We start from the raw sequence: 25,416 nt of genomic DNA, 5'->3' as shown, positions 1-25,416 counted from the left end.
AGCCAACCAAACTCTACAGCAGGAAGAAGGGGAGAAAAGGGAGGCTTTGTCCAGGAGTGTGGGCCCCAACCCCCTGCAGCCCAGTGGGCACCGTGACACTCAGGACTGGTGGCTGCCATTGGTCTCTAGGTAGCCACCATTCTCCCCACCCGGAGGGCACTCAGACTGCCAGGCCAGGAGGTGGGTGGTCCAGACCTGGCTGGCATGAGGAGGAAGCCTGCTTCTTGGGGCCTGGTCCCTTCCCAGGGCCCTCCTACTTCCTACCATCACACCCATGTGTGTGGGGCAGGATAGGTGGAAGTCTGGCCGAGGTTAGGTTGGAAGTACCTGGAATCAAGGGCTCAGCAGGGCTAGTTCTGAGAGGTCAGCGGGAAGGGGATGGGCTGGGTGATCAGGAGGGAAGGGCAGAGCACGCTTCCTAATATAGGCAGTCAGTACAGCAGTTGAGAGAATGAGTATTCTGAAGTATATTCAAGAGAGTAACGAAGGGCAAAGACCCCCTGACCGTACTTTAGCACCCACTGAATGGTTGAAGGAAGCAGAGTGGCACTGCCCCAAGGTCTTGGCGACGTGAATCCTCTGGGGCCTGTTCCCTCTGATCCAACGTGGCAGGGAAATGTTTTCTTGACCCATTTAGTGTTCTGGTGCTAGCTGTTCTGCCCACTTGGCCCACTGCCTTCTCTTACTGGGCCTGCTTCCATGCCACGTGAGAGCCAGAGTTGTGACCTGCACGTGAACAACCTGGTGTGTATCCTGTGGCCCTGATACCGGTGATGCTTCCTCCTGCTCAGGCCCCTGGACAGCGTGAGCGTGGGTCCTGCTCCCAGAAGCCGTCCCAGGCTGCTGGTGGACTGAGGTTATACAGCCTTCGGGTTGAGGTCCTGAACACCCAGCCCCTGTTCTCTAGCGGATGTGTTCTCTGGCATCTGCAAGTGGCTAATGGCTGTCTCCCTCCTAGGGTGAGCCCAGCCCCACCCCCAGAAGTGTGATTCTTGTCAAGCCCTGTTGCTCCCCTTGCTTCTTCTCTCCTGCTTCTGTCCTAATCATGCACCTCTGACTTTATGCAAATTGCAGACACCCAAGTCCTTTTGCCTATGTCAGAAATGTTGGGATTAATGTGTATAAAATGCCTCCAGACGGGGAACAGGCCAAGGCGTGGCCCGGGCAGAAGTCCTCCCACCTTATTTGGGCTGGTGGGTGGTGCTGCTTCAGCTCCTTCCACCTGTGGGCCCGACAGTGTCTGTGGGGTGTGCAGGGTACAAGCCATTCTGCACAGGGTCGCTGCTTACTCACAGATGCACCACTGGCGTCTCAGTGTGGCTGTGAGCAGGTGCCTTTTTGATCTGGGCACCACTGAAAACTGCAGATAACATGGGCAGGCAGGTAGCCTGAGCTGAGGGGAGGTGCCACCCAACAGGGAGGAATTGTCCTGCAGGGGACGATGATGGTAATAGCTTCCTGGCTGAGTTCCTGCTGTGTGCCAGGCACCTCTGGGGTGGTACCACTCCAGTGCCCATGAGATACCCCTGTGAACAGGCAGGCTGCCAAGGTCCACAGTGGCTGGCAGAGGCTACTAGCTGATGGGACCTGCAACTGTCCTCGGCCACAACAGCTCAGCGATGCCCCATCTGGCATTCTGACCATGCCCTCTTTGAGGCTGTGCCCCACCCCAAGCAGTGGTGACTACTGCATACGGAGGACCCACTGTGCCAGGCACCAGTACACAAAGTCATCACAGATGCTTCGTCTTATATTGGAGGAAGGTGTTGCTCCAGGGAGGCTGTCGTTTCCTCGGTCACATAGCTAGTAAGTGGCAGAGCCAGAACTTCACCCCAAACCTACGTGCTTCTGAGGCCCTGGGGACCTTTCCCTTGGGGGCACTGTTTCCCACCCCTCCTTGTTTACCAGCCCCCACTGTCTGCTGAGGGTAAAGTGCCCTGTGTCCAATGCCAATAGGCTCTCATGGGTTATCCGGAGACAGGGCACAGACAGGCACTGGGGGCTGCTGCTGAGGCTGCTTTCCTCTCTCAGTCCCCTACCCACCTCATCCAGAATCCTCTGCCAGCAGACCCTGATCTGGGCCCTCCAGTCCTCCCTACCTTCGCTCAGAGCTGCCTTTTCTCTCGGAGCCATGGGGCCCAGAGTCCCCATCAGCTCAGATGGTTTTACAAGTGCCTCCGTGCCTGCCAACATTTCTTCCTTGAGTACTCCTCGATTTCTGAAATTTAAATCACACCATCATGTTACAGCTAGGGGCTGAGAAGGCATCCCTTGGGTCCACTGCTTTCCGATGGTAAATTTTACACTGCCCTCCCGGTGGGCACTCACTCAGGAGCCCCTGTGTAGTGTTGCAGAAGCCCCAGGTTCAAGGGAGAGAGGGGCTGGGTGAGGAGCTCAGCCAGTGGAGCACTGTAATTTAGAGCCAAGCCCCCAGGATCCCTATCCCAAACCCATATCATCCTTGTCTTGAGCTCCATTCAAGATGCAGCTCACGTGTCGGCTCCAGGCAGCATTTCCAGAAGGTGGTATAGGACACCAACCATTTGGAAGGCCCTATGCTCTATGATGTATGGTAAGTGCAGCCTGTCGAGCGTGAGCATATTAAAGCAAACAGTGAGGAAACCAATAGAACTGCTAACAAAATGTTTTCCAAACTGACTTGATCACAAAACATTTTTCCATTTCACATCCTGCTAAACACCCATCGGGCTGCAGAACACATCCAAGGACTGTCATGATCATACCTCCTTTTGCTCCAACATCCTTTCTCCTGTCACCTGTCCCACAGCCCCCACATGGGGCTCCAGCCACAGTCTCCCCTTGGTAGCCATGTCTTGTCAGTGGCCTTTGTCTAGGCCGGTGGTGCGAAGCTTTTCGAGCCCTTCGCGATACTGACAGCCCACTTCGGCACGTGTGCCCCTGGTTCACCACCACTCGTCTAGGCTATTCCCTCAGAGACCCTCTACCCAGAAGCTGCTGCTGTGTCTGTCCATGCCGAGTCCCACTGCCTCCAACTACACAGGGCCTCCCTCCTCTGGCTCCGGTTAGAAGCTATCGCTCTGACTCGGAGGCCTCTGAGCTCACGGCTCCACATTGGTCCTCCGGGCCCCATGGTCGGGATTCTGAGAAACCTGCCTTCTGGGTGAGAACAACACATGCTCGAACCACTGCATTTGCAGTGTGATGGGGGCTGCAGCTGTGCACTGGGAAGAATGGGTTCCCCAGGAGCTGCCCCCAGCCCAGCCTGGGCAGTCGGGGAAGCTGTAGGAGAGAAGCTGCTGAATCGAGTCTGAGGGGTGTCGGAGGAGGAAAGGCGGGAAGGACCTTTCCTTCTCCCTGTGTAAGTGGCATCATGACAGTTTCGTGTAAAAGGAAAGACCCTTCTCTTCTCTTCAGTGTTTCTATTGATGAGTTTTTAATTCTGACTTATGAGTTTTATTATATTAAACAATGAGTACTTAACAGGAAAAAGGTTTTTAAAATAAAGTATTGAATGTTTAGTATTTATTGTGTTTATAAAAAAAGCATCAAAATTTTCAACATTGACTGTTTTTTCGTTTACAAAGTCTAAAAATTCACAACAGGAATAAATTTCTATGTGAGCTACAATGAAAATACTAATAGAGGCTTGGGGATTTAGCTCAGTGGTGCCTCCGCCTGCCTCACAAGCACAGGGTCCCAAGTTCGATCCCCAGTACAAAAAAAAAAAAAGAAAAACCAATAGAACTCTACAACAAAAATAATCTTTACTTCAATTATCATACCCAAGGCAGTCTTCACACATGACAACAGCATGTTCCATACACACATGTTCCTTATACTCACAGCATGTGTGTTTTGTTTTTCTGCCTTTTTGTAGGACATACTTGACATCTCGCTGGTCTTGCTGTTTTGTCAGGAGGTTCTCATTATATCATACAATGTGTATTTAACAGGAGCATAAAATATCAGTAAAATAAAGTGTTAAAACTCTTACTATATATTGCACGTTTAGAATAAACAACATTTTTACAACCGTTGTTTACTTGCTTACAAAACCTAACAGGTAACATCAGAAATAAATACCTATGTGAACTACAGTGTAAATACAAACAAAGGTCTACCACAGAAATAATCTTGTTTCAAAAAAAAAAGAAAGAATCTTGTTTCAATTGTCACACCAACGCAGCCTTCACACATGAAAACTGTACCTTCCATGCACAAGTATCGCTTACACCGATGATGCGTATGTTTTGTTTTCCTGTTCTTTTGTGTAGGGCACAGCTGGCATCTTTTTGGTCTTCCTGTTGTCCTAGTAAGTCTTTGTGATGCTGCACCTGCCTGCTCACCAGTGTGCTCCACAATTTTTTTGCCTAGTTCCCCGGGCAGAAACATTTTGTTCTTCCTCTGCTGTAAATGATCTCTTGTGAGCTCTAGTCCCAGTCCTCTTAAGAAAATTTCTCCATCATATTTTGCACTTGTTATTTTCTTTGTAAACTATCAAACTATTCATGCCACACATGTTTAGGATCAAGTAAAACACAACTGTTGGCCAATGCTTTGTGTTTTTTCAAGTGACACCACAGTTGCTGCATTAACAACATCTACTCCACCTTTGGGTTTGTTGTAAAAGTTACCATCTCAGGCTTCCATTTTGTTGAGTTTCTCTGTCTTTCCATCGTGGTGCAGTGTTGACATCAGCAGTACCAGTTTGTTTTTCTTTGCCATATACAAGGCCAATGTTATATCTTTCTGAAATTCAAAGATTGTACTATACAATTCTCTGTTTTGAAATTATAAGATTTCATTGGGAATTTCTGCTTTGTTCTTCCATACAGTTCCTATGCTGGTCAACTTGTGCTCTGTTAGCAAATGTAACATCAGTCAGTAATAGTAAACCAATTGTTGAATGTCTCATTCTGATTAGTTTGGGAGATGGGACAACAAGTCTATTCACAGCATCATTTGGTTCATTACTATACAAATAAAGACCTGGTGGCTGAGTTCCAGGATGAATTTCTAAATTGAAAGTATATATCTTCACATATAGCAGGGCATATATTTTTATAATGTATTTTGAAGGCTTTTTTGGCATGAACTACCTAAAACTACAGTGACCAGGTTTTTCATGTGCCATTGTACTGGATTGGGCTGCTTCTACAAGAAAAATCAAAAGAAAACATATTTTAAAAACAAAACCTAAGGGCCAGGGATTTAGCTCAGTGGTTCTGCCACCTGCCTTGAAAGCACAAGGTCCTGAGTTCGATCCCTGTGCCAAAAAAAAAAAATTTTTAAGCCTAAATGCAAGAAATTCAACAATGAGCATTTCATGAGTAAAATTCACCTGTTGCTGCTTTGGAGCTCCTGTACACACCTTGCCATTTGTCTGTCAAGTGGGTGAATGCACAGATGGGTTCCTGTTTTCCCCAGACACAGCTACTGTGAGTCACACTCGGATTCCACTATGGCAAATTAGATGTTTGCAGAACAGAAGAACAGTATGGGTATATTTTACCCCTCATGATGCTCAGGGCTACCTATGCAAAAAATGTTACATGAAGCATGATGTGGGTAAAAATATCTCAAATTAACACTTGCACAGGTGTACACACCTTGCTATTCATCATACCAAGTGGGTAAATGGAAAGATTGCTTCCTGTATCCCTCAGGCACAGCTACTGAGACCCACAGCCAGCTACTATTATGCTAAAGTACATAATTTCATTAGAAAAGTGTGGAATGGGCTATGGTAACCCACAATAATGCCCTAATTGCAACTGTTTAGGGCAGTGGTTCTCACCTGTGGACATTGTGCCTCTCGGGATACTTGGTGAAGACATTTTTGCAACTGGCATAATCGGTGTACAGGAGGAGGTGGTATCAGCACCGGTGGAGGCCGGGGATGCCTCTGAGCAGCCCGCACACATGTGGCAGTCCCCATCAGCAAGACTGATATGCTGGCAGATTGTCCATGGTGCTGAGGATGAGAATTCTTGGTGTGAGTTGATTCAGGACATCGACAGTTCATGTGCAAGAGTGAAACGCAGGGGAGTGACCTTAGTGCTGCAGGGAGGTTGACACTATCCTAATGGCATCGGGCACCATGGAGACTTTGCATGTCATTTGCATTTTTAGGATAATGCTCCTGACTATACGGAGGAGTAAAGGGGGGAGGGAGACAGACTGGAGACAAGAGACTGTCTTGGGAACAGATGGCATAAGGCAAGGGTCATTCTGTTGGTGCTCCACAGAGGTAGGGGTATTAGCTCATTAACAGAAATGGCAGCATCTGCTCTCTGTGTCCCCCGCCCTAGCACCATGCTGGACACCCTGTGCTCAATCTGTATGAGTTAGCTTGAATGATCCACTCACCTTTCCTGCCTTATGTGTCTGGGGAACGTGGCTGGCTCTCGTCCCATGTATCTGACATTGTGTACTTGCTGAAGTCGGGACGGAAAGCCCCTGCTTCAACCCGACGCTTATGCCTGGTGCCTCATTCTCCCTCTCCGTGGGAGGGTGCCCTTTAAAGCTTTGCTCTAGGCTCCCAGCCCATGAGGCAGTTCATTCCCTGGATACTGCCCCAAATCCTAGGGCAGTTGCCCACCCACAGCCAGCTTTGCTTTAGGGGCCATTACAGCACACCTCCCAAAGGTGGGCTTTGGGGCAGATTGAAAACTGTTGGAGATGCAAGGAGAGGGAGCAGAGTGAGAAGAAAGTGAGCCTTTGGGCCAGGGAGACTTGAGTTCAAAGCCAGGTGTGACCTGTTTTAGTGGCAGGGCCTTGGGGAAGTTACCAAACCTCTCAGTGTCTCAGGCTCCTCATCTGGCAGGTGAATGAGGTAGTGACAAGGACCACAGACACAGACAGGGGCTGTCCTCTGCCTGGACCCCTCCCTTCTCCTCTAAGCTTTCAAAATCAGGGCTTCGAGAGGAAATTGTTCAGACATGGAACTTCCAGCTGTGGAGTCGTGAAAGGAAGGAGGGATCTGGAAGGCCCTCCACCAAAGAGGCCTTCATTAAAAGGCATTGTGTTAGACAGGATGATTAATATGAGGTCCCACAACAAACCCCTAAATCTCAGGGGCTTCATACAACAAACACTTCTTTCTCATGCACAATCCAATTGGGTCATAATCCTCCTGGGTACTTCTCTGTGGGTGCCTCAGGGGTCCGGGCTGCTTTTGTGGCCTTACCATCTTGAACATGTTATCTCAGGGCCACCACCACAAGGGAAGGGAGGGATGAAGGCCACACATGAACTTTTAGCCTGCCTTGACCTCGAGACTTCCCCTCGAGGTCATAGGTCAGGAGGAAGGCTGGAGAGAGTAGAAAAGCATCCAGAAGATTGGGTGAACACACCAGTAAAGCTTTCTCCCAGAGTTCTCACCCCTCAGCTGTTAAACCTTAAGTGTTGTCTATGTAGCAGGCTTGTCTCAGGTCCTGGTCAGATGGCACGAGCACAGCTGGTCAGGTAGCTGTTCTCTGGGTTGTTGGGTCAGAGGAGCTGGCTGGGGCGTCCTTAGCCAATCAGACAAGTATCCTGGGCTCTGTACTGATCTGGACCTGCAGATCAGCGTGAGGAGGCAGGGAGGGGAGGGTCACTCTGAGCTGGGATAGACCGGCAGTACTCCTAGTTATACTAATAAATAATAATCAGTGATCATAGTAACAGTATTAGACATAATTCACCAAACTTCATCTACTACAGACTTCACATTTTAAAATACCAGCTTTATCAAGATATGATTCACACATTATAAAATTTGCCCTTTTTACTTATATAGTTCAATTGTTTTTATTTTTTGTTTTTTGTTTTTTTTGGTACTGGGGATAGGACTCAGGACTTTGTGTTTGTGAGGCAGGCAGCAAAACCACTGAGCTATATCCCTGGCCCAATTCAATGGTTTTTAAAATATTCAGTCATTGTAACCATCACCATTACTTGATTGATTCCAGGACATTTATCAACCCCCAAAAAATTTCTTTCCCATTAGCAGTGACTCTATTCCCTTTCTCCCACCCCTTAACAATCACTAATTTACTTTGTGTCTCCAGACCTATATTGGACATTTCATATATGTGGAATATTGTATAGTATGTGGCCTTTGGTGTCTGGTTTCTTTCACAACACAGTGTTTTGAAACTTCATCCATCTTCTAGCATGTATTAGCTCTGCATTCTTTTTTATGCCCATATAATATTCCATTGCATGGTTATGGCATATTTTATTATATTGTCATCAGTTTATGGATACAAGATTGTTTCTATTTTTTGGCTACTATGAATAATGCTACTATGAACATCCATGAACCAGTTTTCAGGTAGATATTTGTTTTTGTTTCTGTTTTGGGGGGCTTTGTTTTATTTTGGTTTTTGCTTTTTTGAGACAAAGTATCACTGTGTAGTTCAGGCTGGCCTTAAACTCACTGTGTAGCCCATGCTAGCCTCAAATTCATGGCAAACCTCCTTCCTCAGCCTCCTGAGTTCTGGGATTCCAGACATGTGCCATCACACCTGGCTTTATGTTTTCATCATTCTTGGCCATAGACCTAGGAGTGGAATTGCCTAGTGATGTGGGAACTCTATTTAACACATTCACGATGGGGCTATAATTTGCATGTCTCACTGCCAGACGGCTTAAATGATCAGTGTTCAAGTACATGCAGGGGTTTCCCATCGTGTGGCTTTTTATTAATTTTATTAGTAAAAAGACTGATAAAAGTGACTGCCCAATGGGACAGTCAAGCATGTACCACTGGTGTTTCAAGCTGGTGGGAACATACTGATCATTGGAGGAGCTGCCAGACTGTTTCCCAAAGAACTTACCACCTTACATCTCCAGCAGAATATCCGAGGGTTCCATTTTCACCACATCCTCATCAATATTTATTATTTCCTTTTATTTTATCCATCTTACTTGGTATGAAGTAGTATTTTAGTGTGATTTTGATTTGTGTTTTCCTACTGACAAACAACGTTGGATTTTTTTTATATGTTTCTTGGCTATTTGTATATCTTCTTTGAAAAATGTCTAATTCATATCCTTTGCCCATTTTTAAATTGACTTGTCTTTTTAATGTTGAGTTGCAGGAGTTCTTTACATGCTCTGGATGTGAGTCTCTTCTCAAATATAAGATTTGTAAATATTTTCTCCATGTGTGGGTTATCTTTTCAGTTTCTTGATGGTGTTCTTTAAAACACAAAGGTTTTTAATTTTGAGGAGATTCAGACTTTATTTTTGTTTCTTGGTTGTAGATTGTTTTCTGCTTTGTCCTTTTTGTTTGTGTACGCAAGCCTGTGCTCCATGGAGAACAGGGCATGTATAAGACAGAGCAAAGAAATCCTAGCGCACACTGTGCCCCTCAACCGTTCTTCCTTGGAGAACCAAAGCCCTGTGGCCTGTAGGGAAGGTCAGGGCCAGGCCTTTGTGAGCATCCCAGCCTTATCCTGTCGACATGGTAATGCTCTCCAGCCTTTGAGCCCCTCCAAGTCCAGCTGAACTGGCTTCTTGCAGACCTAGTGTGGATCATCTTTGCAACTCCCCAGCAGGGGTGTTAGTGGACCCATTTTCCAGACCAGGGAGCTGAGTTCCAGCAGGAGAAGAGGTTGGTCCAGAATGGTAGAGGTGGGGTAGAAGTGGAGGCCCTGAGTGGCCAGCCCTATCAGAGTTCATTTGGGCCATTTTGCTGCGGTTCATTTTACTGGGGCCCATGAGTCACTGTGCCGGGTCTCCATCATTAAAACCCCAGTGACTCAGGCCTGGCAAGCAGTTCTCAGCTTCTGTGTGGCTTTGCTGGGAAAGAGGAGTGAGTTCCAGGGAAGCTGGTGATCCTCTGCTAAAAGGGCTTGTGTAGTGTCTTCCTGGACAGGAGGGCAGACAGGTGGCTTGGGGAAGCTTTGTGGCATGGAAGGCACCTGCTGTGGTGCCCACTGGGATGCTGGGAATGCCCCGCACAGGCAGCTCCTGTCGTGCTTCTCGTCAAGGTCCGAGGGCAGGACGTTGTTCCCTGGGTCCGCCCCAGATGCAGGGCTGTCTTTTCATTTCTGTAAGCAATGATAAGGTAAGGCAGTGAGGTTAGTTTCTGTTAAGGGAGAAATTACTCATCAGCCACTTTTCTGCACAAAAGAAATCTATTCTGAGTCCTTGTTTGGCTTTCTGGAAAACAACAACAACAACAACAAATATTCACCTTTTAAAAAATAAAGGGCTTGAATGAAAAGAAGCAATTATCCCAAGTTCACTCTTTCTCTGGCCCTCCCATTTTCACCCGTGCTTCTCCCCTCAGTAGCACCTCCTCTCCCACACCCAGGCAGCAGCCCCAGAAGTCTTCGCACCCATCTCCCAGGCCCAGGCAGATCTCCATCCTGTTGCCAACGAACCCAGTGAGCTCGGAGTCCACCCTAGTCTGAGTGAAGATGCTATTCGGGTGGCTGGCCAGCTGGGCCATGTTCCTGTGAGTCATGTGCCCAGCTGGAGCTCCTCATGGCAGGTCCCTCCAAGTCCCTTTCCTGGTCAGAAAATTGCTGGTGCAGCTAGCTCTACCTCTGACCTCCTTCTTCTGTGTGTACATAGCACTTCCTGCCCAGAAGTCCCCTCTTTGGAGTGACTAAAGACAGCAGCCACGGGCTTTCCAAGGGAACCCTTGCTGGTCCCTGTGGTGCCTGTCTTTGACAGAGAAATGATATCTTATGGGGCTGGGGGGATTTAGTTGAATTTCTTGAGTCTAGGAGATTCCTGCCTGCATCCTGAAGGCTTGTGGAATGAAATCTTCCCTGGAGGAAAATCCAAGCCAATTTCAGATTGATGCTGGTTTGGACCCCATGGAACAGGAAGGCATTGTGTGTTCTGGAGACAGAGTTGGTTGTGCCCTTGGCTCTCATGCATAATGCCTAGAAGGACTCTTTCAGCCCCTAGGGACCAGAGCTCCACTTGCAGAGTACCTGCACATGATGGCCTTGGCCCAGAGCAGAGTTGCCTGTTTGTGGACCACTTGTGAAGAAACCCCTTTTGCTCCAGCAGCTGCTGTGGGACCAGTGAGCCCTGCGTGCACACCCTGTGTAAAAAGCATGTCCTCCAGTCACACACTTTGGGCCCACAGGTCACGACCAGGGATTATCAAATTGACAGAGCTCAGCTGGCCCCTTGCTGAACATCCGGGCACATGGCATTTTGTTAATTATCATCTTTTGCTTTTGACGTAAAGGGTTGAGGTCTGGGTTAAGGTCACTGTGTAGTTTCCTTTCCTTCTCATTAAAGCTGCCTGGCTCTTAGGGTCCCTGGTTAAATTCTGCCACTGTTCAAAAATGTCCGCTCTCACCCCTGACCCCTAAGAATTCTTTGTCCTGATTTCTGCACAGCCACTTGAACAGCAAAGGAAATGTTGGTCTAGGACTTCTGAGCTCAATCTGCTTTCCCCTTTTTGAGGACTGTGGCTATTCCTCCAGGCCTTCATGTCCCAACTTTGCTGACCCAGGGAACGCTTTGGGTCCCAGTGGATAGGCCAGCAGGGCCAAGGAAGGGGCTGGAATGTTGTCCCCACCCTGTCAGCAGGCTTTTTCTAGGTTCTTCCAGGCCGCGTGGCCCCTCACTGAGATACTGGTGCCTATGAACCTGCTATCTGTTTGGGGTCTTCAAAGGCAATTTCAACATCTGAAAGTTGTCAGAAAAAGTGTCAGTTTTGCCATAAGGGAATCTGTGAATTCTGCCAATTCCTTGGTCTTCTTGGCAGACATCCCAGTACATTGCCACCAGAAGTCAAAGGATGGAAGGGTCTTCCTTACCGTCTACCCAAACCTCCTTCATCTCCAGCCCCTTGGCAAGCCTCACCGCAGCTATGAAGCTACCTGTGTCTGGTAAGGATGAGCCACCTCTGTGGCTGTCCCTGGAGACTGACAGGCTGCCCACACTTGGCCACCCACACCTCTCCTAGGCCTTGAACTCCTGCCATTGGCCAACTGAGTTGGCCTTTGGAGTGCTTGGGCTGGAGTTCATGATCTAGGCACAAAATGGACACTCATGGAACCTGTGGCTGATGGACGGACTCAGCCCAGACCCCAGCTGGAGAAGCTTCCAGACTGCTCACAGCAGTGCCCCCTACTTACAAAGTACCTGCACATGGTGCCATTTTCCCAGATAAGAGCTGGGTATGTGCTTGCAAAGACAACTCCTACTCCTGGCATAATCTCCAGCTGTCCCCAAGGCTATCACCAGAGAGGTCCTCCACCTCCTAGAGGTTAAAGAGTCATCAGGGTAGTGGATGTGCCTGCATCAGAATGGGACTGTGATCCTTACATAGGTTGTTATTTCTAGACACATTGTCTGGGTACTGTTACTGACCTTCCTGTCTACCAGCCATGTGATGCTCCAGAGATCTCTGACTCGGGGTCTTTGGGGTCTTCATCAGGGAGAAAGATAGCAAATTGGGCACCTTCTTCCTAGAAGGTTGGTGGCTGACAGAGACAGGAGGTGGATTCTGAAATCCCCCTTGGAGTGAACGCTCCATATTGGAAACAAGGGAAGATCTAGATGGGGGTGGGTGACGCATAAATAACCCAGGAAATAGGCAGTTCCACCATCTGAAAGTTGTACATTATGTACAAAAGTATATACTGGGACTGAGAAAAGAAATCACAACCAATTATTGAGCCTTGGAATTTCTGGTCTTTTTCATCTGTAATCTCAGTTTATCAGAAATGCTTGTAGAAACACTTCCCCATTTAAACCTGGCTTCCTCTCCCCACCTAGAACACTATAGCTCTCAAGACTACAAGCAGAGAGCCCCAAAGCTTAAGCTTCTTTGCTTCATGGTAAATCTACTTCTGATTGAAGACCTTGCCCACCTTCATGGCAAGTGGTGAGCATCACCTCACTTTGAACTACAAAGAAGCATCTCGAGTTACCGAGGAGGGAAACGTCATTTTTCCAGCTTCCATCATGAGCACCTTGGCTACCAGCTGCCTGTCCAGCAGCATCTCTGCCAAGGAGGGCTGCAAGAGATACCTTCCTCAGGCTTTGCAGCCCATCCACTGGGCTGACCACAAGGACACTGTGGTAAGGAGTCTGGATGCTCCTGTCCAGAGTGGCGGGATAGTGACATCAGACCCAGCGTGGCGGGAACTTCACTGGTGAGCATGTGACTGGGCTAATTTATCTTCTCTCCAGTGACCCAGAAAACAAAGCCCTTCTTTTTTCCTTTGATCTGCTCTTGTTTGGGGCTTGTGGCCACAGACAGAGAGGAACTGCTCCAGACAGACTCAAGGGTATGTGGCAGTGGGTCTAACACATGGCCCTGAAGGTTTTGATTAAAAAGGTGGAAGAATGGCGCTTTTTTTTCCTGACGACCAAACCTTATATCAACCCCGAAGGGAGGAAACACTCTGCAGCTGCTGGTCAACAAACTTTTGCCTTGGCCTTCTTTTTTTGTTTGTCTTTGTTGTTGCTTTGGCCTTCTGGTTGTGATTGTACAGGCATGTTTAATTTCAAGCCAGGAGATGGGATTAGAACAAGTGCTGTGTGCCCTATCACCTCCTGCGCTCTTTGCCACCTAGATTCTTGGTGGCAAGTGGTAGATTCTTGCCTTCCAGTTGCTCAAACAAAAGGAAAGCTATTGGAAGACTGAGGGCTGGAGGCTCTTTGTATGATCAAATGAAACCATGAGAGACACAGTAGAAGCTAGGCTTGGGGCCCCTGGAACCAGGATGTGTTTTCCAAGGGCATTTCTAGGGTCTCCTATAGGCTGCAGTCCCCAAGGCTCCAGCCCACAGTCTGCCTGAGATATATGCACTGATCATCCAGTTCTACCTGAGAAAAATTCCAGAGGAACTCTGATAGGCCTAGCTTGGCCATGGCAGGGGGTAGACCAGATGACCCTATGAAGATAACTTTTTTTTTTTGGCACCAGGGATCGAACTCAGGACTTTGCGCTTGCAAGGCAGGCGTGGTGCCACTGAGCTAAATCTCTGGGCCTTGAAGGTACTTTTGATGGTCAAGAAAAAGACTGAGTCTTCCATACTATGAACATACATGTTGTATGTGTGTGTGTTTGTTTATTCAACAAGAATATTGAGAACCTACTGTATGCTAAGAACATCCATCAGTTCATTTCAGCAAAGTAGAATGGAGAGATTATGGGCTTGGGAGCTGGACAAGCATGGATTTGAATCTCAGGTCCACCATTTACTGATATTCTATCTATAAGCATTTATGCGATATATACTGCTTACTAAGCCCACACTCCATTCTGTGATATGGAAATGAAGCAATGATCTTGCTCTTCACCCACCTCTCAGAGGCTCAGTTTCCACATCTGTCATTCTGGAGCAACAAGCCCTATTCTTCTGGAGAGCAACAGAACTACAAATTGGTGGGAAACCCACACTGGGGGCCTACCACATGCCAGCCTGTGCCCAGCACCAGTGGCTAGGGCCAGCCCCTTTTAGCACTCACAGCTGCTCTAGCCCTGGCTCCTGCTGGGTGCCTGATTCCCACCCCTGCCCCTGCCCACAGCCAGGCTTCCCAGAGCTGACAAAGATCTCCTTACGAAGGATCAAGGGGTGGCCAGGATACTGTTGGGCTAGCGTCCCTCTCTCATTCCCATCCTGGAGAAATCATGGGCCCCCCAAAATAGCTGCCTCCTACCTGGTCCAGCAGGACAAGGCATCCCCCTCATTTAGAAGGAAAGGGACCCCGGGGAACCCCTTTTCTTCTAGAGTCTTGTCTCCATTTTTCCTGAAAGCTGAGTCTGTCCATATTGGGAAATTCCAAATAGTTTACATGGGGAATGTCAGCTGCCCACATATGAAAATATACACATCATTAAGCCCTAAGTGCTTGTGTCTGGAGATAGAGTGGACAGTCCTAGGCTGACCTTTTGTCCCCTGGAAGAACCATGGCTAATGAGCTCTGAGGTGGGATGTTTTTGTATGTTGAAGCAAAACATGTGTTGGACATTAGCGCGTGCGCGTATGTGTGTGATACATGACAACACTATACAAACAGCATCTGTCAAAACATGCAGAATCTACTGTATCTCTGTATCCAGACTCATGTGTACTTGCTCTTCAGGGCCATGCTACCTCAGAAGGAACATGGCATCCCTGGAGGACACCATGCTGCTTAGGGAAAAGCTGTCTGGCCAGATTGCCAAGGTTTGCATCTTGTCTTTGTTCTCAGGTTAGCTGTGTGCCCTTGGGCAAGCTACCCAACTTCTGAGCTATTTTTGTCTCTGTAAAATGGAGATAATAATAATGAAATCTGCCTTGAGAGGACTAAACAAAATAACCCAATGTAAAAAGCTCCCAGACTTGACATGAAGTAAGTAGGTGCACAGGGAATGGCAGTAATGATGCCAGTGTTGCCGGTGGTCACTGGGAGGTAGGGCTGGGTAGGAGGGCCTGCTGCTCAGACGATCATCTTGGATATGGGTGTACTCTGTTGGAAGGTGGTCCTGAACACAGTGGGATTAGGACCTGCCATGGTGGGAAGGAGCAAAGGCCCAGCAGCTGGAAAGCCAGAGCTCATCCAGGAAATGGCCAATATTGGGACAGCTTTGGAAACATTACAGAGAGGGGAAGCAAGTCAGGAAAGGGGCTTGGGGCCAGATCCTAGAAGACACCGGACCTGGTCCTGTAGGCAGTAGAGACCATAAGTGCTATGTGGTTCAGAAAAACTCCCTCAGAGGCCATGGTGTCAAATGCAAGAGCAAGTAGCAGAGAGCAGTGAACAATGAGGAGGAGCGGGTGGGAGGGATTCCAGGGCCAAGACTGGCTGTGTGTCCCCATCTATGAAATGGGGATGAGCTGGTTTCGAGAGGGCTGCTGAGGGCAAAGCTGAGCTCTTCCCAGAGAGCTGGCCCAGAGCTCAGACTCAGACCACTGTAATGGGCCAATCCTGCCTCCTCTGTGGGCCAGGGGTGGGACACAGAGGAGTCCCTTCTCCCAGTTTCTCCGTCTGCGCCTGAATGAGTTGGAGGGGTAAAACCAAGGGCACCTTCCCTGAAGAGCTCTCTGCTCTCTCCTTTTCACTCTGTCTTGGGTCCTGAACCTTTGAACAAGTACGGACATGTGTTTCTAGATGGCTCTGAGGGTGACACAGAGGTGGAGAATTATTGCCGCCTACTGAGGAGGTGTGTGCGGTGTGTGCGGGAGGATTCTTGGACCTTTCCCTGGCCCTTCGGTCACACTGCAACCCAGGGTGCCTTCAAGGACACCTGCCAGTACAACTGATTTCATTTCCACTCTGACCCTTTGAAATGAGAGGCTTTGATGAGAAAGGAGCTTCACAAACAAGCACCTCAGACATTGAGAGTCCCTCCCTGGTGTAGGAACTAGTGTCTTTGTCGGTCATTCACTGTGCACAAGGAGACTATTCCCGGGAGAGCAGGGACAGCTCCCAGTGTGACTGATGACAGCAGCTCTTCCCAGTGTTCTTGTCTGGCCTGATGACATAGCAGCCTCCTTAGATGAGGGTCAGCCTCCTGCGAGGTGGTGCTCCCTGTCAGCGGTTCCCATGTGTTCCTCTTGTCTAGCTGTCTCCTCACTCTGCTCAGTGTCATGCTGCTACTCCACACTCACTGCACCTTCTGTTCGCTGTGAGGTTCCTCTCCACCGTGTAAATCCTCCCTCGCTCAAGTTTTAGCTGTTATCTCTCTCCCTGGGGACCCCTCCCAAATTGCTCTCCCACTCCACCACACACACCCACACATTCACAGAGTTACTGCAAGACTTGCACTCCCTCGGTAGCTTCTTCAGGTGTGCCCTCTGGCCTCCACTCCACAGCAGGTTGGTCTCCCTGTGGGGACTCCACAGCACTGCCTTGGGGACAGTCTGCTCACTGGCCTTGGCTGAACGGCCCCTGTTGACCTGGGGCTGGGCTGCCAGCTGCCCTTGGGTTTGGATCCCTCTCTCTGTGAGGTCACCAAGGGTGAGCATTTGAGCGTCAGAGGGAGGCCTTGAGTGGGGTGGATGATCGCACTTGCTTCCTGTTTTGTGTACTCAGTAAAGCTGGATAGCTTCATCCCCAGGCCAGGCCCACACTGCCCTCCTCAGCCCTGCTCCATGCTCCAAATTCCCTGGAGTATTTTTGTTCCGGGTTAAGCATAGAAGTATTTGAGCAGCTGCAGTCAGGACTCAGGAAGGGGAAGCACTGGGCTGGTGCATATCCAGGGGCGCTGGCGTGGGGCAGGTTAGCCTTTCCAGGTATATGTAGTCTCTTAGCCAGCCAGTCACCCCAAACCAACTGTACTTTCGCTCTAAACCCATTGCTACACAAGCACAGCTTCAGCACTGAGCTCAGTTCTTCAACCAAAACAGCCTGTGACCCCCACATGGTGGTCTCTGTAGAAAATCTGAGGCCCTTGTTGCACAAATCATTATGACAACCAACACCAACCCTGGACATTACAGAGGCTCTGCTCTAAAGGAGGGGAAGACAGGTCTGGTCTAGCTGGTGTGCTGAAGTTTAGGATCATGGACAGTAGAGGATGTGTGAGACAACAAAAGGGAGGAGAGGGCCCTGTAGATGAGGGAAGATACAAAGCCAATCTGAACCCATGTAATCTGCAGTCTGGGGCATGCTCTGCCTCCCAGGGGTTTGCAGGGTTTTTCTCTGCATGGCAGTCCCCAGGAAAACACCTTGCCACTGCATTTCTTGCTGCCTGGAAGGATATGTCTTGATCACAGATGTCAGGATATCTCCAGAATGTGTGTCATAAGCATCAGGAAGAGCAGAGTCTGGGTGGAAGAAGGGCAGCAAGAGGGAGCAGGTAGTCAAAGATTCCCAGGAGAGAGTCATGGGCCTACACCCAGGCTGTTCTGTCTGCTGCACCCCTGGCAGCCTTGGCCCCCATCCAAGTGAGGCCCCAGCTGCCTCTGAGGCAGGAGATAGATTCAAGGTCAACTGCTCATCCCAAAGTGGGAGAGGGAGTAGTTCTTTCCCATTAGGGTGAGGTGGCTTTTGCCCAGAGGCACAGCCTCACGGAGAGCAGGTAAGGTGTACCCAAGTTTTAATGCCACACTGCTCCTCTCTAGCATCAGCTGGGGAAGAGAATGAAAGGGTTCTTAGCCCAAGAAGGGAGTGTGGTAGACATTGTCAGAGCTCCAGGTGACTGCAGAGGTGGCATGGGTGGTCCCAGCAGCTTCCAGTCCCCCAAGGCAGTCAAATCCTTTCTGGTCTGGCCAGAGGGGAGAGAACTCTGATTAGTGCTTCAGGGATAGACAGCAGCATCCCTGAGGCATGTCTCCCTATCTTAAGCTATTCCCTCCCTAAGAACAGCTGGGTGTCATCTTGATTGTCATCACAGTGACTCTGTGGCTAGGCCACCCAGGCTGCTTACCTTCAGCTACCCAAGACCGTCAAGTGACCAGCCGTTCATGATTGGGGACTTTGAGCAGAGAGCCCCTGCCCCCAGTCCTTCCTGTAGCCCTTGGGAGCTGCAACACCAAGAGCATATTGAACATTTTGCAAAGGAACATGGAAACCCACATTCACACTGCTTTGTAAAGTCAAGGCATCCAGCTAGAGCAGGTAACCATCTAGAGACCAAAGGAAGAAGGTGTCACTTCAAAGCACTCCTGGTTGATGGAGTCCCAAGCCCCTGAGGGAATTTTACCAAAGACCACCACCAAGACCCTTCGCCTGGCCTCCTTCGTCCCTGGAGACTTGTAAGGGCTTGAGGCCCTCACCCTTGCATGTTTGCTTGCTGAGAAACTAGAGGGACATCTGTGACATAGAGGAGTATCTCCCCAGCCTTCCTCCCCACCCTGGCCCTCAGCTCCATCCCAGAGGACAGTCCACAGCGCTTGCACAGCTGCCACTCCCAGTGTCCGAAGGCCTCAGTGCCATGAGGACATTGTCTCGGGCTGCCTGACCACCTGGCTGAGGGTATGGCAAGGAGAAAGAATAATACAAGAGGGGCCGGGGATTTAGCTCAGTGGTTTCACCGCCTGCTGCGCAAGTGAAAGGACTCGAGTTCGATCCCCGGTACCAAAAAAAAAAAGGAATAATACAAGAGACAAAGGTTTTCATAAACTAGGGTGGGGGCAGGGAGAGACAGAACCTGATCTTAGCTCTTCCAAGGCTAAGACCACGAGGCTCACACTTGTCAGTATTTATTGATTATACAAGATAGCAGGGGGTGTACAGGCAGACGTAGGGAACAGTGGGACTCAGGCCCTGATGAGAACCAGGCTTGTAGAAAGGGAGGAATGATGCATTCCTGTAAATGCCAGGTTGTAATTAACAAGTATCCCGTGTTATCTTTAGCTAACATTGGATCTGGGAGAAGAGCTGCTCAAGAGTCATAAATCTTCAGCTGGAGTATCATCTTGCTTTCAGAGATGCCACGGTATCACTGACCACTGAGATCTCAATTGTGACCATTGGCATAGGGAGTTCTTTTTCCATATGCCAGCCCAAGGCTCATCTAGCAGGTCACATAGGCCTAGGACAGACTTGTACTTTTATTTTTTTGGTACCGGGATCGAAGTCGGGTCCTTGGCTTGTGAGGCAGGTGGCGGAACCACTGAGCTCAATCCCTGGCCCAGACTTGTACTTTTAATCAATGCTGATTTATAAGCCAATTCAGTAATATTCTATAGCCTGCCCAGTGGGGTTTCAAGCTGGTCTCCTGCACATTGTTTTTGTCCAGAACCCACCTGGCCAGAGGGATTGGCCTCCCAGAAGGGATCTGGAACTGCAAGTAATTCTTTCTTCAGAGAGCCAGGGATGGAGTGCAGGTGCTAAGCTCAGAGTTCCTCAGAGCTCCAGAGCTTTCTGAGCTCCTAGGGGTGCCTTTTCTTATGTAGGCTTCTGAGGGCTTTCTTTTTTAAAAAATTTTTATGAGTACATATTTGCCATACATAATAACCACATGCGTCATAGAGAATTTGTATCTGTACCTAATATGTCTTAATTCTTCCTTTTTTCCCACTTCTTTCCCCTCCCTTAACTCTTTTTTCCCTCCTCATTTATAAAAGCTTTGTTTCCATTTTTCCCTTTCCATTCTCTTTTTTTTGTTGTTAATCCTTTTTCTGTTCCTTCCCATTGCCCTCCCCTGCCATTATTCTCCTCCCATTTGAATATGTTCATCCTCCTTCCCAATATCTGTCCTCCATTTTGCGCTTATTTACATTTTGGGTTTCTCACATAAGAGAAACAATGTGATATTTAAACTTGTGTGTATGATTCACTGAACATTATGGTCTCAAGGGGCAACCATTTACCTAAAAATGACTCAAGTTTATCCTTTATGACAGAGCAGTACTCCATTGAATATAGATACATTTTCTTTATCCATTCATTGCTGATGGGCATATGGGCTGTTTCCAAGATTTAGCTATTATAAATTGTGCTGCTATAAATGTGTGTATGCATATATCACTGTGGCATGATGCTTTTAACTTTCGAGAAGATACCTATGAGGGGAACAGCTGGGTCAAATGGAACCTCTAGTTTTAGTTTTTTGAGGAATCTCCATACTTAATTCCACAGTGGTTGCAGCAGTCTACACTCCCACCAACAGTGGAGAAGGGTTTCTTTTTCCCCACAGCCTTGCCAGTATTTATTATGGTTGATTTCTTGATGATAGTCATTCTTCATGAGTGAGATGAAATCTCAGTGTTTTAATTTGCATTTCTCGAATGACCGATGATGTTGAACATTTTTTCAGATATTTATTTGCTATTTGTATCTCTTCATCTGAGAAGTGTATTCATTTCAGATGCCCATTTTTGGATTGGGTGTTTAAATTTGAGTGTCTGATTTTATTTAGTTCTTTACATATTTTAGGTGTTAGTCTTTTGTCTGAAGAGTAGCTGGTAAAAATTTTTCCCCTTTCTGTGGGTTGTCTCTTCATCTGTTGGTGGTTTCTTTCGCTGTGCAAAAGCTTTTTAATTTGATAAGCTCCCCTTTACTGATTCTTTGTAGTATTTCCTGTGTGATCAGGATTTTGTTAATAGAATCTTTGCCTAGTTCTATGTCTTTGAGAGTTTTACTTATTCTACCTTCCAGCACATGAAGTGTTTCTGATTTTATATTTAGATCTTTGATCCATTTTGATTTTAGTTTAGTGCCTAGTAAGAGATATGGGTTTAGGTTCAGTCTTCAGCATGTGGAAAGCCAGTTTCCCAGCACCATTTATTAAAGAGGCTCTCTTTCTTCCAGTGAAGTGTTTGGTCCCTTTTTCATAGATAGGTACCTCAGTGTGCTTGGAGATGTTTCTGCATCTGCTGTTCCACTGACCCTCGGGTCTGTTTCTTTACTTGTACCGTGCTGTTTTTATCATGGTGACTTTGTAGTATTCAATCCAGGGATTGTGATGCCCCCTGCTTTGCCCTTGGTGCCCAGAATTGTTTTTGCTATTCTACAGTGGACCCTTGAGTTACAACTGGCCTTACATATGAACAACTTGGGTTACGACCGGAATTTTAGTTTTAACTTACAACCAAAGTCTTGAGGTATGACCTGGATGCCGGCCGGTTGTGCTTCCAGATGGTCTCAGATATAGATTGAACCCTCAAAGAGTTCTGGAAGGAACATCACAACATCCTTTCTTGTGTGAGGTTGAGAAATCCTGGGCCAGTGTCTCTCTAAGGACACTAAGATCTGCCTAGATACAGGAGAGGGACTTTGAAGGCTCTTAGAGGAGCCTGAGCCCTCAACTGACCAACTTGAGTTACAGCCAGCCCTCAGGAATGAAATTAGTTTGTTTTTGGTTTTTTTGGTACCAGGGATTGAACTCAGGACCTTGCGCTTGCAAGGCAGGCACGGTGCCACTGAGCTAAATCCCCAACCTCTGAAATTAGTTCTTAAGTCAAGGATCCACTGTAGTTCTCTTCTGCTTCCATAGGAATTTTAGGATTGTTTTCTCTAGTTCTGTGAAGTATGCTATTGGTATTTTGATGGAGACTCCATGACCATTTTCACTGCATTTGTTCTGCCTACCCAAGAACAAGGGATATCTTTCCATTTCTGATATCCTCTCTGGCCTTCTTTTTCAGAGTACTGTAGTTTTCAGTGTAGAGGTCTTTCACTCCCTTTGTTAGATTTCTAGGTATTTCATTTTTCTTGATGCTATTGTGAAAGGTGTTGTTTCCCTAATTTCTCTTTCAGTGAGTTTCTTTGTGTACAGGAGTGCTACTGATTTTTGAGTGTTGACTTTGATTTCTGCTATGATACCAAATTTGGTTATTAATTCTGGGAGTCTTTTGGTAGAATCTTTGGAGGTCTTATCAGCAAATAATGATAATTTAACTTCTTCCTTTCCTATCCACATTCCTTTCATCTCTTTCTCTTGTCTAATTGCTCTGGTTAATATTTCCAGAACTATATTTAACAAGATTGGTGATAGCAGGCATCCTTGTCTTGTTCCTGAAAGCTTTCAATTTTTGTCCATTTAGTGTGATGTTGGCTGTTGGTTTATCATAGATGGCTTTGAGCAGATTGATTTTGTTTGTTTTTTGAGACAGGGTCTCACTATGCAGTTTAGGCCTGCTTGAACTGTGTAACCCATGCTGGCCTGGAGCTCAAAACTATCCGCCTGCCTCATCTCCCAAGCGCTGGTATCACAGGTGTGTGCCATCACACTCCACTATCAGATTGAGATAAAGACCTTCTATTCCAGTTTTCTTTAGGGTTTTTATCATCTGTCAAATGCTTTTTCTGCATCTACTGAGACCATGGTTTTGGTCCTTGCTCCTGTTAACATGGTGTATTTCACTGCTGCACTATCCCGAGGCCCTTCTTTATTACCCTCTCTTTGCAATGACTTCTCTGAGTGGAGGGGAAGAATCAGGCACCTTCTGGTTCCACGGGTTCACACAGTATCTGTCCAACTGAAATGCTCTTCAAGCAGCTGCTCACCTTGTACCCTACGGGTGGGTTTGAGTTTCTGTTCCAGACTTACACTGGCCAACAACTTCTTGTTCCTTCTTGTTGGCAAAGTTGTTGCTCACTGGAGTCACTTGGAAGAGGAGTTGGTTGGAGTCACTTAATCTTTTTGTGTTGAGCCAGAGGCTGGGTTCAGAGCAGTGGTCATTAAACCTAAAGGCATTATCATCTGCTCCTCAACTCCCATGAGAGAGCTCTGCCCGTGGGGAGTCAGCCCCAAGTATGGGAACCCTGTGACTGTGAGCACCGCTGGGTCACCCCAGACTCTGTACAGCCATGCTGCCTGTGGGAAGGGAGTCCAGTTGGCTGTCCTCACCTGCAGCAGCAGGCCCACTAGAGCTGGGAGATCTGAGGCCAGATTCTGCTTTGCCCCGGACTCCATCCTCTCGCAGATGGCCCCAGCCCATCATGATTTCTCCCTCCTGTTCGCCCTGTGGCTTGTGGCCCTGAGCTGTGGCACCTGCCTCTGCTGGCCTCACAGGACCTCATAGTGCCTGCTCTTCACACTGGCTCTGTAGACCCCTGAGGGCTAAGGTCACACCTCAGGAGCCTTCTGGGAGATGAGGTGGGATGGAGAAGCCCACCACCTCCAAACCAAATCATACTCAAGTGCCAGCCAACTTGGGTTCATATCTCTGCTGCCACTTCTTGGCTGGGTAATCTTGGGCAAATTGCTTAACTTTCTTCAGATTATAAGACTGATGTGGTGCCTACTGTGCCAGGGAGGCAGATAAGCTTTCAGAATTTCAGTTTCCTCATCTACAAAATGGGCATCATATTAATACCTACCTCATAGAGCCAGATGTAGATTAAGTGAGATTAAGTATGATGTCTTCATGCATATAGACCCTCGCAATACATATAGACCATTGTTAACAATCATCCTTATTGGGGTTTTTTTTTTGGTACCAGGGATCGAACTCGGGACCTTGCACTTTCGAGGCAGGCAGCGGAACCACTGAGCTAAATCCCCAGCCTCATCCTTATTGTTTTAAATATTGGGTCTATAGATTAATTTCATTTGGAAAAGGAGGAAAATTTGCTAAAGAAAGAAAGAAAGAAAGAAAAGCGTGGAAGCCATTGAGTTCCAACGAGCCATTTTATATATTACCATACATAGCTGAGAGGTGTGGGATCTTTTCTGTTGGGACATTATCGACCACACTGGCTTCACCTTTTAATCTCCCACCCGTGCCCTGTGCAGCCCCCAGCTGGGTCTACCATGGGTAGAGTGGGTTCTCCCTGGGTGCAAATGAAGGCAGAACACTAGCAAAATTCTGTGCATCCAAGTGCACACCAAGTGGGCAACTCGGGACCCTCTCCTTACACTCCGAGATATGTTTTCCCATTCCTCCCCGCTGCCCATTCCCAGCATCTCTATTCATCTCTATTCATCTTTGTCGACTTGCACAGGATACAAGATGACATTCTGGCACAACACACTCCACTATCCAGCCTGTTAACAAATACACAGGGAGCACCTGTCTGGGCCAGGCGTTGGGCCCTCCCCACTGAGGTTGCCTCATCCATGAGCTCTCTTCTCCCTGAAGCAGATTTGCCCATGGCCAGTGGTTTGTCCTCATATTTGATTGCTCTGAAGTAACCTGGAGTTACTGATTCCCAAGAGACTGAACTTCCACAATTCCCCCAAATATTCCCACGTCTTAGGAGCAAAAATCCCCAGCCACCAATTCTCAAATCTCAAAGGAGCCTTAGGGCGTCCCAGGAGCAGCTCCCGCCTATTGCAGATAAGGAGGGCAAGAGGTCAGATTGAGCTTGGGCTCCTGACGCTGATCCTGGGCTCCTGCGGCAACACTGAGCCTCTGCCCTCTAGATCAAGGTTCTTAGTTGTGGGGAGGGAGGAATGGTCCACGGCAGGCTAGAGAAAGGTGAGAGAGAGCTGCCACCACCAGAATAGCCCATGGCAAGTGGGCAGGGAAATGTGCTCAAGGATGGTGCTTGGTGTCCTTGCCTTTCACTGATACCAGGCTGCCCTGACCAGGGCCTGGGGAAGGAGATGCCAGGGCAGGTGTGAACCCGCAGAGAGGCTGGGGCTGGGAAAGAAGGGAAGGAGGGCTTTGGGTATTGAGAACCAAGGGGAATAGAAAATGAGCCACTGATTTCATTCAGCAGGGACCGACCAGCTGCTGCCAGGCTCCCCTGCCACCCCCAGCCCAACCCCCTGCAGGCACCGCCTAGCAGACTAGGCAGAATAATCAAGCCCACAGTCACATCTCAGTAGCTGGGAGAGAAGGCAAGCCTTTCAGATCTCAGCATCCTTTGAGGAGAAAGATGTGTTTACATGCTGTCTTTCTGAGCCCGCTCCCAGCAATTTTCCCAATTTTCCCTGTAATTTATTAAAAGCCCACCTTGAAGCCCAGCTGGTGAGTCAGGTCCTGGGAACAGCTGGTGGAGGGTGAATGGCCTGGAGGGGCCTGGTAGGAGAGGCCACTAGTGCTCCCGGTAGGATTTAAAAACTCCTGGAACTTTCCTTTCAAACTTGAAATAGGGTACAGTACTCTGGCTGGCAGTTCAAAGAAAGAGAATGAGAGG

The 25,416-nt window shown here is 48.1% G+C and overlaps 1 protein-coding gene and 1 long non-coding RNA gene across 2 annotated transcripts in view; both read left to right on the top strand.

Annotated features, from left to right (window-relative positions):
• LOC147825731 (uncharacterized) lies at window positions 1-15,287 on the top strand. The gene is made up of 2 exons (XR_015440458.1): window positions 1-11,831; window positions 12,724-15,287. It is a non-coding gene; the product is annotated as an uncharacterized LOC147825731 (long non-coding RNA).
• The window catches only part of Grk5 (G protein-coupled receptor kinase 5), a 221,401-nt gene that overhangs the window by 170,075 nt on the left and 25,910 nt on the right, over window positions 1-25,416 (top strand). The window lies entirely within an intron of this gene.

The sequence above is a fragment of the Heterocephalus glaber genome, unplaced genomic scaffold, assembly GCF_053883595.1.
Source record: "Heterocephalus glaber isolate CG9 unplaced genomic scaffold, H.glaber_assembly_v1.0 deba00001497, whole genome shotgun sequence".
In the NCBI taxonomy this organism is placed as follows: Eukaryota; Metazoa; Chordata; class Mammalia; order Rodentia; family Bathyergidae; genus Heterocephalus; species Heterocephalus glaber.
This window is presented reverse-complemented; position numbering and strand designations above follow the sequence as displayed.